Source organism: Sciurus carolinensis, chromosome 7 (genome assembly GCF_902686445.1).
Source record: "Sciurus carolinensis chromosome 7, mSciCar1.2, whole genome shotgun sequence".
In the NCBI taxonomy this organism is placed as follows: domain Eukaryota; kingdom Metazoa; phylum Chordata; class Mammalia; order Rodentia; family Sciuridae; genus Sciurus; species Sciurus carolinensis.
Genome location: NC_062219.1, coordinates 47,141,934 through 47,154,993, shown reverse-complemented (window position 1 = coordinate 47,154,993; position 13,060 = coordinate 47,141,934).

Genomic DNA, 13,060 nt, shown 5'->3' with positions numbered 1-13,060 from the left:
ATGGATATCTTTAACAGAGAATAGATAAACCTTTGCAATTTAGATACTATTAATAAAATGTTTAAAGTTCTTAAATTTATTCTTCAAAATCAATCTTTTAAAAATATTTGATTTAAAGGGAATATCTCATGGGAAAGCAATACAGCTAATTTATTTGATGGGTGGCAGATACATTTAAAGGAATTTAAAAAAATAAAAAAGTACAGTGGTCACTGTAGCATATTTTGTTATCCAAATTAACCTTACGTTCCATAGATTGTGGGGTTATGCCAACTGAAGAGTGAGAAGTCCTGGCTCATCACATAGCAGCCAACATTTCCTTAAGTCTTTCCATTTTTACCAATAGTAGGATTAAGAAGATGCAAACCTGGTAACTTCAGTTGCCCAGAAAGTTTAACATGCATGAATTTGAAGTTTCTTCAAATCTTTACTCAATCTTATTATTCATTTGTTTATGTACGTATGTATGTGTGCATATGCACATACAATTGGACAGACTTAGGTTTTTGTGAATTGAGTTATTTTGCTCAGATAACCTCAAAGATCTCAAAAAAAATTACAAGTTCAAAATGATTTTGGTAAAGTATACTAAATGCAAGATATTCATATAATTTTCCAGCAATAGTAAAAAGTAGGTATTAAGCAACTCAATGATTATGTTCAGATCTGACATTTACTTGAAAAATCAGTGATTTCTCATAAGTTGAAATTTTAATATTTTTAGATTCTTTGTAATCTGACCAAACACAAAGATGAAGGACATTTTCTTATTTTATTAAACATAATCTAAGTTTGAAGATTTGTTTCTGGGAGCCTCTGAAGGTAGGAAAACAGAAGTTTTTGAAAGCCCTTTGCCCTGTAAAATGCAACTTCATGTGGCAGAGAGGGCTTAATCTTTGGAAACTGACATATCTGTTGTAGCTCTGCTCACCACCTAGCTATGTGGCAGCGAATGAGTTACGCAACTTCTCTGAACAATGGTTTTCTTGCCAATGATAGTTAAGATGTTCTTTCTAATGGGTCTGTTGTGTAACTTGAGTTAATCAATGGTTAAAGTTCCTATACTCAATAACTAGCTCCTAAATTCCCTTCCCCCCAATCAAACTGGAAGTTATTAATTCTTAAATTTAAAGTGGTTTCCACAGCTGGTTAAATCATTGTTCAGAGATTTTTCTCAGACATTTTAAATGCATGCCTAGTAGAAATGATGATTTTTTGTAACACTACCACTCCCTGGTTTGTCTCCCTAGAATGAAATCCATTACTGAGTTAAACTTGAAGGAAGATATAAAATATATATTAATTACTTCAGAATTCCATTGAACACATTATTATATCTGCTATAACTTCTATTGTTATCAAAGTTTAATTCTGAGACAACTTTCAGCCTTAATTTGGAATCTACAGTTAGTATATATTTTCTTTTATTTAAAAACATTTTTATAAATGACAACAATTATTTCTAAAGATTATGATTTTTCACCTTAAACTACTGTTTCTGAAGGCTAAAAACCTCTTAAAGAAAATTTGAGATGTGAGTATTGGTGAGACTAGCTTGATTGTTCCTTTGATCTTTTTTTTTTTGTAATGATCTTTATGCAAAGAGATATCTGGTTAATATTACTTAAAGAAAATAGTATAGAAGCAATATCACTACCCAAGTTATTTTCATAAAGAACTCATTGCCCATCTTGGACAAGTGTAACAAAGAAGAAAAATCCAGGATTAAGGATACTTAATTCTAACATTATGAATTTGTAGTATTGAAGATGGGATGGCTTCACCCATAATGGAAAGACCAGGGTAAAGGCTGGTTCAGGCTGGAAATGGCATTCTGGGACCAGAAACTTAGCATTCATCAGCGTGCAAGACGACTTTCAAGCAAGTGAAGTTTAACACCTGTCTCCTTTTAGCTCTTCCATTTTCTCTCTGGCCATGCCAGTTACCCACTCAGTTTCCATATCCCCACACTTCTGTTTCCTTCTTCATTAAGCTTCATGCAAATGATGACATCATATATTGTCTTCAGTGCTATTTGCATTTGAAATAAGATTTTTTAAAAAACAAACATCTTCAATATTAAAGGAATAAATTTAAAACAATTGAATTTTAGTTATCTGCAAAGGTGTGGGAGGTACGATATGACAAGGCTCATGGGGAATCTTTGGAGATTGGCAACTGCCTACTCTGCCCACATACAGAGCCAGATGGAACACGTCAGAGTGCCCTCTCAGAATGAAGGAAGAAGCCAACAAAAATGACATGAAGATAGATGCTAAGATCTACATTGTGTGTGTGTGTGTGTGGTGTGTGCTGGGTGGGGGTGTGTGTGCAGGGATAAACAGAGCTCAAGAATGAGTTCTGACCTATTTATTGTTCCTTACTGTTAATCTCCTTCATTCCTCCTGCCCCCTCCCATTCCCAACAGCAAAAAATGAAAATATATTTAGCCCAAACAAGAGGTATTCAAAACGCAATGCCACAACTACATTTTATTTGATCAACATTTAATTTGAATGCATTTTTCTGCTTGTGTTGTGCTTTTTTCCCCCACTCTAATCCCTTATATAGTGACAACAAAGATTGTGAGAATACACTCTTAAGCACTGGGCCATGATTAGGCACTTTGGAATGTCTTACAAGTTTATTTTAATCCTCCTATTATTTCCTAATTTTTCATGTATTATTGCCTCTTCAACTAGATTGAAGCTTTTGAAACCTGAGTTTTACACTTTGCACCTCTCATAGTTCATTGTTTTAAAAGTACAACTAGTTTTGTGATGTTGCAAATACATGGCTCAACTTCATCATGATAATAAGTTATCAGTAAGCTAATTGTAAACTATTCAGGTTACTGTGCTCACTAGATATGATCAGCAACATTAAATCTATTGCTATTATCATTCACCCATAAAAATAAAACTATCAATTTCTATTGCTTAATCAGTGTTGAGAGAAGGATATCACTGTACAAAGTTCAATAGTTTCTGCTTAAGGTAAAATTTCAGGGCAAAGGCTGAAATCCTTAATGGTGTGTGTAGAGCTAAGAAATAAATTTCAGTTAGTTGGATTTCAAAATATAAAAATGAGCAGAGTTGGTCCTTAAAAAAGTCATAAAAATGGGCTGGGGTTGTGGCTCTAGAGGCAGAGCACCTGCCTAGTGTGTGTGAGGCACTGGGTTCAATTCTCAGCAGAGTGTATAAATAAATAAAAGTCCATCAACAACTAAAAAACTATTTTTAAAAAAAGTCATAAAATAAATTGAGTCAGATTTTGGTCATCTTGCATTCTTTCCCAATCAGGTACACTGTTCCCCTGTCCTTACCCACCTGACTCAGTATTCCATTAGTACTGTGCTATCCATCATGAATATATATCACATATATCGTATATCATGGCAACACTATTGCTCCAGCAAGTACTGTCTTCCTGTCCTGCAGTGCCTATTTGTAATTGAAATCTCCCTTATAGTACTTTCTATTTAATATGTAACTTTAAAATTAGGTAATTTTCTTTTATGTGCAACATAGGGGATTTATTCTATTTAGGGCACCATACAAGGACTATTGGTGGAATCCATGGATGTCTATGCAGTACTTGAATTTGTCTAAAACTTTTGAGTGAACATGCATATGTTGATTTTTTGGAAGACAGCATTCAGTGCTTTTATCAGATTATCAAAAGAGTTCTGTTAAATTCAGGAAAGTGAAGAACCACTGTCAACTGGAACAAATTTGAGTCCTGCTTCCCAGGAAACACAGGAATGTTTTTAGATAATGATCCTGCCTTTGTTGTTACCCATTTGTGACTCAAGTCAACCTCATCATGTGCTTCATACATTTAGTATTCTCAGTCAAAAGATCATGTCAGCAAAGTATGACTGCCCCAAATTATTTCTCATCCATCCTAGAGTAGAACACAGCTAGGTCACTACCCAAAGAAGACCAAATCTACTTACTTTAATGAAGAGAAGAAGGGTGATTTTCTTGTGAAGTTAAGCAATAGTAATAGTCTACATAGAGTTTTATTAGTTCAGAACATGCCAAGTGGTCACTTCTTAAAGCTATTTGCTTTTTAAATTCTTCTCTAGCAATCATACAAAAATGACGATTTTTATAAAAGTAATTATTTTGATGTAACATGTTGTATATATATGTTGATACATACAAGGGGGAATATATGTATGCCCCTTGGGGAGAGAACTTTAATATTTTAGGTTATCATTGAGCTCTGCCTTCTACTATCTCATACGGAATGGCAATGCAACATTTCATCAGGGTCCTTTAGACTTGATATTACAGTACAGGTGACTGTAAAAGTTAAGTCTTTTATGCAACACAGCATTAACTATAAAACAGGCAAGGAAACCAAAATCTACCGGTTATCTCTCTCAGCATCCAATCATTGTTCACCTTTTTATCTATCAACTGAGTCTCTCATACTGCAAACTATATTTTTAGTAAAGTTATTTTAAAAAACTGAAAAGTTGTAGTCTTTGTGAATAACAAGTTGGATGAGATTGGCAGTTATTTCTGATATCAAGCTAAATTGTAAATTCAATGTAAGTGGTAAATGCAATTCACTACTTTTAGTGCCATTGATACAAAAATCAGTGGAGCAAATGTCTCATTTTCAGTTAAATTTTGATATGCATAGACATAATCCAAATCAACCACTTAGCTCTCTTTCTACCAGGTGAATAAATAAGTAGAATTATGAAATAAATTGTCTCTAGGAATCCCAAACTATTCTCCCTACATCCCCACATTTCCTAATAGAACATTCTGCACACAGCACAAATGCTTAAATCAGTGAGGAACCCATTTCTTCTTATGCAGATTGCTATGTTGGGCTCAAAGTTGAGGACACATAAAGCATTATTTTTATCCTGAAGATGTATTTTCAGACTTGTATTTGGTTTTGGCTTAAATGTAACTTCCTCAGAAAACTCACTCATTTTCTTCACAGCATTTATCAAAATCTGTCACTGTTAGTTGTTGGTTTATTGTTCTCCTACTCCATTATATTTTATAGCTCTATAAAAAGATAGATTTTGTCCATGTTTACCTGAATATATCCAGTATCTCATACAGAGCCTACGTGTGGTAGACACGCAATAACTACTTGTTGGTGAAAGAACAAGTACATTAGAAAAGCAAAGAAATGGGCAATCACAAATTAGACTGCTCTTTTTATCAGAGTGGATGTAGCTTTAGAAAATCTGGGAGGACACAGGTTAAATGTTGGTGAAACTCCAGTTCACATTGGTTTTCTCCAGTTTGTGATGTCAGAACGAGGATTTGTTTGGGGACTCAGTAGCACCTGCTTCCCTATTTATTCATTCTCTGCTCTTCTCTCCTAGTGAGGCAATATAGTAATCAGCCAGCTGCTGGCAGGCCTAACAGACTGACCACTACCTACTTGTTATTTGTTTTCAACAGACATACTCCATCAGGTTCACAGCTTATGTTGTGAGTGTGGCATGTTTGTGTTTAAAGTATAAATAACTTTATACGTGCTACGTACGCAGCTCTTAGGCTCAGTTCAGCAGGAAGAAACAGGCCAAAGCAACTGATATATAACTAGACAACAAATTCAGACTGTCCATTATAGGAATAGGCTATCGGTGAAAAGCCATTAAGAGCTTGCTCAGGAATAGGAGTACTTGCCATTAAAGATTTCTTTATTCACATAAGCAAAAAATAAGGGGTTAGCAATTGTGAGCAAGACATTGTGTAAGAGACAAACTCAGGTTTCTTCCTCGAGATTCCAGAAAATCACCAGGTTTAATCCTGCAAACAAAGGCAGACAACCATGATTGGGTCAGGTTGGTGAATTATTGCAGATCTGACTGCTTTGGTTGGCAAACATTCCAAGTTTCCTTTAAAATCTTCCTTGTAGAAAGAGATGAAAGAACTATTGAAAACAGACATAAAACCTCTGTATTCTGATTTAAAAAACATCATAATGGACAATTGATTTAGAATTGATTGTTGTATAAAATTCTGTTTGATTAGATTCTTTAAGTAGTTTCATTTAACTCTTTGAATCTATCAATTTGTCCTCCAATACTGTAGAAGTAAATTGACATAATCCTTTAAATATGTAAAGTAGAAAATTAAAGTTGGAAAAAATAAATGAGGTTGAACCACAAATATTCTTGTGCTGAAGACTGTTACCAAATTTCTTGAGGTACTATCAGAGTTCAAGTGATCATGTAGTAAATTCAGTGCTTTGGGTAAGTATAGAGAGAATCTGGACCATTGATGTTTGCAGTTCTAGTCTAAGAATTTCTTACTTTATCTACTTTAGCCTTGGGCAGTTACCTGGCAATTGATTAAAGTCATGTTTCATTTGCCTGTGCATGCTTTATTTTGCTGTTAAGGGGTTTAATACACCATATCTATTGTATATGTAGTTTTTCAACAAATACTTATTTGAGTATCTACTTTGTATCAAACACGGTTCTAGGTTCCAGAAAAACAAAAGTGAATGTGGCAGGGGGAAAAAGTCTAATCCTCATAAAGTTTATATTCTAAGGGTTAATTACCAAAAATATAAATGGTTTATAATGTGTTGGAAGATCTTAATGAGATTATGAAGAATAATAAAGTGGTTAAAGGGCATAGAAATTTCCAGAGTAGGATTGGCGCTTGAATCAGGCAAGGTGGCTGGTCAAGCCTTGCTAGGAAGATGACATTTGAATGAAGACTTAAAGGGGATGAAGAGATAACTCTGTGATGTGGGAGGAAAGAATGATCTAGGCAGAGTTAGTGCAAAGACCTGAAGAAGGAGCACAGTAATACAGCAAGGAGGAAGGTGACTTCGAAGTGAAGGGAGAAGGGAGGAAAATAGAATGAGACAAATCAGAAAAATGACTGGCGACCATATCAGAGGACCTTTCAAGTCCATTGTAAGGACTTTGTTCACAATGAAATGTAATTCTGAAATGGGAACTCATTGGAAGATTTTGAGTAGTGAAGAGCCATATTCTGATTTAGATTTTTGAAGACTCTCTTTATCTCTGTGTTGAGAATAGATTTGAGGCAACTTGGTAACTCTCACAAAAACTCTTACAAGAACAACTCTCTTGGTAACTCTCACAAAAACAAGATAATACTGACTTTTGTGAGGCTGCTAGTAGTGGATGAAGTGAGAAGTAGACAAATTCCTAATATGTGTAAAATACGGAAACAACAGGATTTGCTGATATAATGAACTTGAGATAGAACAAAAAAGAGTTGAGGACAACTGTAAGTTTTTATTCCGAGGAACTGGAAGCACCAAGTTGCCATTACTCAAGATGAATAAAAATATAGGAGAAGCAGGGTTACAGTGGGAGATGTCAGAAGAACCTTTCTGTCTGAACTATCTACAGTTTCACATTTAAGTGGAGATGTCAAGTGAGCAATAGGATATACAAGTGTAAAGTTTAAAAGTGATTTTTAGCTAGAAATATACACATGAAAATCATCAGATGGTATTAAAGCCAGGGAGCTGAAAGAGATCCCTTCATCAAATATTGGTGTAGATGCAGAAGAGAGGAGGTGTGAATGAGGACATCCGACGTTCTTCAGCGACAGAGGACGGGGAAGTCAGTCAAATGAGAAAAAGCAGCAGTGCAGTATGAGGAGACTCCGGACATGAAGAAAGTGTTTTTCAGGGATTGACCTCCAGACTGATGGTTGGATCACTGTGAATGTATCAAATCTATATCATAACACTTAAAACATTCAAAAGGATAACTTGTTAATCCAACTACCCAGACATTGAAATCTAATTAATTGTTTGCCTACAAAATATAACCAACAATGATGGTTGATATTTATGGCAGACTTATTCTGATTTAGATTTTTGAAGAATCTCTTTATCTCTGTGTTGAGAATAGATTTCATGCTAATAGTCCTATGAGGTACATCTTATTAACATGTTCATTTTGAATAAGAAGAATTCTAGGCTGAAAGGATTGTGTAATTTGCTGAGGATGGTGTGACCTAAATGCTACAGCTGAGATTCACCTATATGCATCCAGAACTTTAGTCCTTACCTTCTGTACTCATAGCCCTCTCCTAATGCCCAAGAGAAACTCAAGCTATGAGGACTCACCAATTTCTGCCCTAGATGACTCCATATAGCCTTCTACAGAACAGAGTTAGTGGTGCTTATGGGTGAATTCATCATACATCCTAGAAGTATATTAAAAAAGAAAGTGTCAGAAAATCTTATGGTGATATCCTTTCTTATCTATGCATTTAATCAATGTGACTATCATGGGACCTTGTTTAGTGAATGTAGGCATATACCATATGCATATGTTCCTCAAAGCACTATGCCTGTATAGATGTGACAGAACATGTCCAGGACTTGTATACATTTAAAATCATATCAGACTGTTAACATTTTTGCTTCATCTGAAAGTCATAATTTAGGAACTCAATGAAGTATAATGTGTCTTATTTACCCCCAAATTTTTACCTTTCTATTGCTGTTTCTTCTTTCCTGATATTTCAAGATCCTTCCTGTGCTAATCATACCTTTTTATTCTTATTTTTGATGTTTTGACATATTGGGGCTTTGTTGATCCTGGAGGGATTTTTCTTTCCAAGGTCAACTAATTCATAAAGCTAGCAAATAATACATTTTCAGAGGTGAAACACCCAATCCTATTCCAACAACTAACTTTGTTAGGTTCTCCCGCTCTGGACCACTAACCATTTGCCCTGATCATCTCAAGGCTAACTATCAGATAACTAGGGATGGCCCCAGCCTCCAAAGCACCCTGAAGTCATGCAAACTAGCGTCCTAAACTTGCTCACCCAGTCTCTTCCATTCCTTCCCTTAGATACCACAATAAAGGCTCTTGACCAAATCCCACCGCCCATCTGTCTCTAACTCCTGATGAACTCATTGCTTCTAATTTTAGTATGCCAAACCTCTGGTTTCTAGCAATTTACAAATATAAGTAACCTTTCTAACAGTCATTTCTGTATCTATGTGTCTTACCACATCTGATTAAAACAAATACTGAAAACTCTTACAATATTTCTTTAATCATTACCTTTCCATTTAGAGATCTTCCTGTAGCCATTCTTTTAGGAAAGGTTTCCTGGTGGTAAATTCCCTGAGTTTTCCTGCAACTATGTCTCGATTTTTATTTCATTCCTAAAAGGCATTTCCCTTGTAATATGATCTAGCTTCATGGTTCTTTTCTTTCAGCACCTGAAAAATATTGTCACTTCCTTCCTGGACAAGGAAGTCAATGCTTCTGTTTTAATATTTGTTTCAGATATTGTAACAATTTCCTAGCAATCTGTGTTTTCCACAAAATTCCAATTCCTTGTGATTTTTATTAAAGTACAGCTCCCAAATGCCAAGCCCACTATTAGGCAGATAATAGGTATGCTACAAAGACTTGCAGAACAAATTCATCTTGAGATAATCCTGCTACTTAAAAATAACATTTAATACTTGCTCCATCCACAAAATTTCCATTTGATAATTCCCTAGATATGGGTACTTTCAATTTATAAATAACTTTTCTAACCAAGAAATACATTTCTATGAGATAAACATAATTTACAAAAAGAAAGGAGGAAAGAATCTCCCTTTTTTCAGGTCAAGTGTCTATCCTGCCAAAATTATTAGGAAAGTTGTTAGCTATTAAAATTTGTTCCTTTCTCAATTTCCATCTAGTGGGTAGATTCAGGATGTCAGAATATTTGGATGTATGGAGTGTAATGTGAAGTAAATAAAATTTCAAGAAAACTACATACTTAACTATTTCTCATTATTTGTGTACTGTTACTGTATTTTTCCTAAGATATTCAGATAAAATGGGATAAAAGACAAAACGTAAACTGTTTGTCTTTTCTCTAAGTGCATAAATATTATTTTAAATGAGTTGTGGTTGAAGCATTTGATTTGAAATTTGTGCTTACCTAATAATAACAGAACATGTACATCTTGGAAAACGCAGAAGATCAAAGGGTTCTGTTTGTCTTCAAAGACAGTAAAGGGAAAAAAGGAAAAGAATAATAATTAACTTTTTCCAACTTTGGAACCCTGTTACTATCTCTTTTTTAGTGCATTTTTACATCTCACTCTCATGGTTATTTTAAAACACACTAATTCCCTTTAGTAACTGAGAGATGATGAAAGCATTTTCTTCTGATCATAAAGTAAATAAAAAACTTAACTCCACTTTTAAAAAAATATCTTCCAGGAGATACAAGATAAATAAAACATTGGGGATTTCTAACTTTGGTGAAAGAATGCTAGCAAGAGACTTCTAAGGACTTCCTTGTTTGGGTACCAGAAAAATCTGATAGAGCATTTTATGGGAGCTAATGAAAAAAAGGACAAAGAATTAAAAATTTCACGTTAGTGTTTCTTGAACTGTTTCTTAAGGTGATGCTCACAGTTATTCTTTGATAACAGGATTTCTATGTGTAAATAAAATGGGAAATTTTGGATTGAACTAAAGACTCTAGTCAGATTATTTACTTATTTTCTTTTTCCCTAGGGTTCTCACCTCTGAGCCTTTACTCAGCAGAGACAGAAAGAGCTAGTGCTGTGGTACTAGGTCAAGCTACACTACTAGGTGCATGTAGACGTGTTTATGATTGTCATATCTTTTTTGTGTGTTTTTCATTTTATTCCTAGTAATATGTTTTCTCTTAAACTCTATTTTGTGTCATATTAAAATTATAACACCAGTTTCCTTTTGGCTAACATGTACCTTGTATATATTTTCCATACTTTTCAACCTGTATGTGCCATTTTAAGTTTGCTTCTTGTAAGCAGTGTATTACTGATTTTTTTAATCTAAACTGATTTTGAAATCCCCTGACTTAATACATGAATTAATCAATTTACATACAATGTGACTTTTATTATATTTGAAATTATTTTAATCTCTTCTTTTACATATTCAGCTTGCTTTTCTTTTTTCCTGCCTTTACTGCTTTATGTGAGAATGATAAACTTTTCTTTTTCACTTTTACTCTCTTGGTTTCCAAGCTATTAATTACATGTTGAAAAGTTTACCAATAGTCTTTTCTGTACCTTTGTAACTAAACAGTGTTTCTCCTTGGTTACAATTCATATTTTCCATTCATCCTGTTTAGCATTTTTATCATGCTATACTGGTTTGGGGATTTGTTTACTAACTACTTTTATTGAAGCATGATACATGTACAGGTACAAACACATATTTTAAGTGTACCCCTTGATTTAAAAATTCAACGTATGTGTGACTATATTCAGATCAAGATATAGAATATTGACAGTAATGCAGATCCTTATGCTCACTGCTAATCATTACCTTCTGGCAAGGGCAATTAGTCTTCTGACTTATCACAGAGTTTTGTCTGGTCTTAAAATAGATTCATGTAGTATCTGACTTCTGTTACTTAGCATTACTTAGATTGACTCATTGTGCTGAATGTACGATAATTATTTTTTCAGTACTGTACTGAATTCTTGTATAAAGAGATATTATAATTAAAATATATCAATTTATCTTATATTAAAATATATCACAATTACTCATGCAATCATTGACTGACATTTGCATGCTTTCTAATTTGGGCTACAATGAATAATATTTTCATGAATATTCTTGCATTTTTTTTAGTAAACATTTGCATGTATTATTTTGGATACACTCTTAGGGATAGAATTGAATTGATGGGTCAAAGGACATATATATTGTCAGCTGTAATAGAAAGTGCTAAGTAGTTTCCCAATGATGTAGCTATATAAATTTGTATTCCTGCCAGCAATGTATGAGAATTCATATTGTTTCTTGTCCTTTTCAGTGCTTAATATTATCGTTTTATTCATTTTAGCCATTCCAATGGATATTTAGTATCATCTGATAATTTTTTAATGTACATTTTTCTGGTAAGCAAAATCTTGAGTAACTTTCTAAATGTTTTTAGCTATTTGGAAATATGTTTTAGGAAGTATCTGTTATGTTTCTTATTTAGAAACAATTGGTCTCTTTCTTAGTGATCTTAAGGAATTTTAAAATAGATTTTAGGTATAAGAACCTTGTTAGACATATTTTCTGACACTGTATCTTTTCTCAGGTCCCCCTCTCTATTGTTATTCCCTAAAGTTTTAGGGAATAATAAGAGTTTCTTTTAAGGTCAGAATGATTAACCAAACAGAACTTCATGGATAGGTCAAACAAGCAGCCTTCTTTTGTTGTTCAACTGGCAGCTCCCCAAGATGCTAAGAAAACCTTTAATGAGACTGAAATTCCCTTTCAATAGAGGTGAGTAAATACTGTACTTTTAGCATACAGCAAGATATTATTTGCTAGTTTCACTTAATTTAAGTCAAGATTGGACTTTTAAATCAAGATTGACTCCTATACCAAAACACATACTGACCATCAGTTACCTTAAATTGAGGCATGACTAATAATGTACATTGTTAAGTTATATGTATTAAATATACTGAAAATGGACTTTCAGCATGATATTTCACCTCAGGCATACACTGTGTACTGATCAAATCTAGTCTCCCCTTATTGACCCTATCCTCCCTCCCTATGCTTCCCAATCTCTACTAATCACTAGTCTATCTTCAGGTCAACTTTTTTTAGCTTCCACATATGAGAGAGAACACACAGTACTTGTCTTTTTGTGTCTGTTTTATTTCAATTAACATCCTGTTTTCCATTTTGCTGCAAATTTTTTTTTTCATTTTTTTATGGCCCAATGATACTGCATCACGTATAGATACCATATTTTATTTTTCCTTCATTCACTGATGGGCACCTAGGTTGATTTCATATCTTAGCTATTATGAATAATGCTGCAATAAATACGGGCAAAAGCACGTTTTAGTTCTTTTAAAATTTGGTAAACAAATTTTGATATCTTGTTAGGCAGATGAGGGCTGGGGAGATAGCTCAGTTGGTAGAGTGCTTGCCTCGTAAGCACAAGACCCTGGGTTCAATCCCCAGCACCGCAAAAAAAAAAAAAAAAAAAAAAAAAGTTGTTAGGCAGATGAAAAACAAAATGTGAGCTCAAGCAAGGATGAGTTCAAA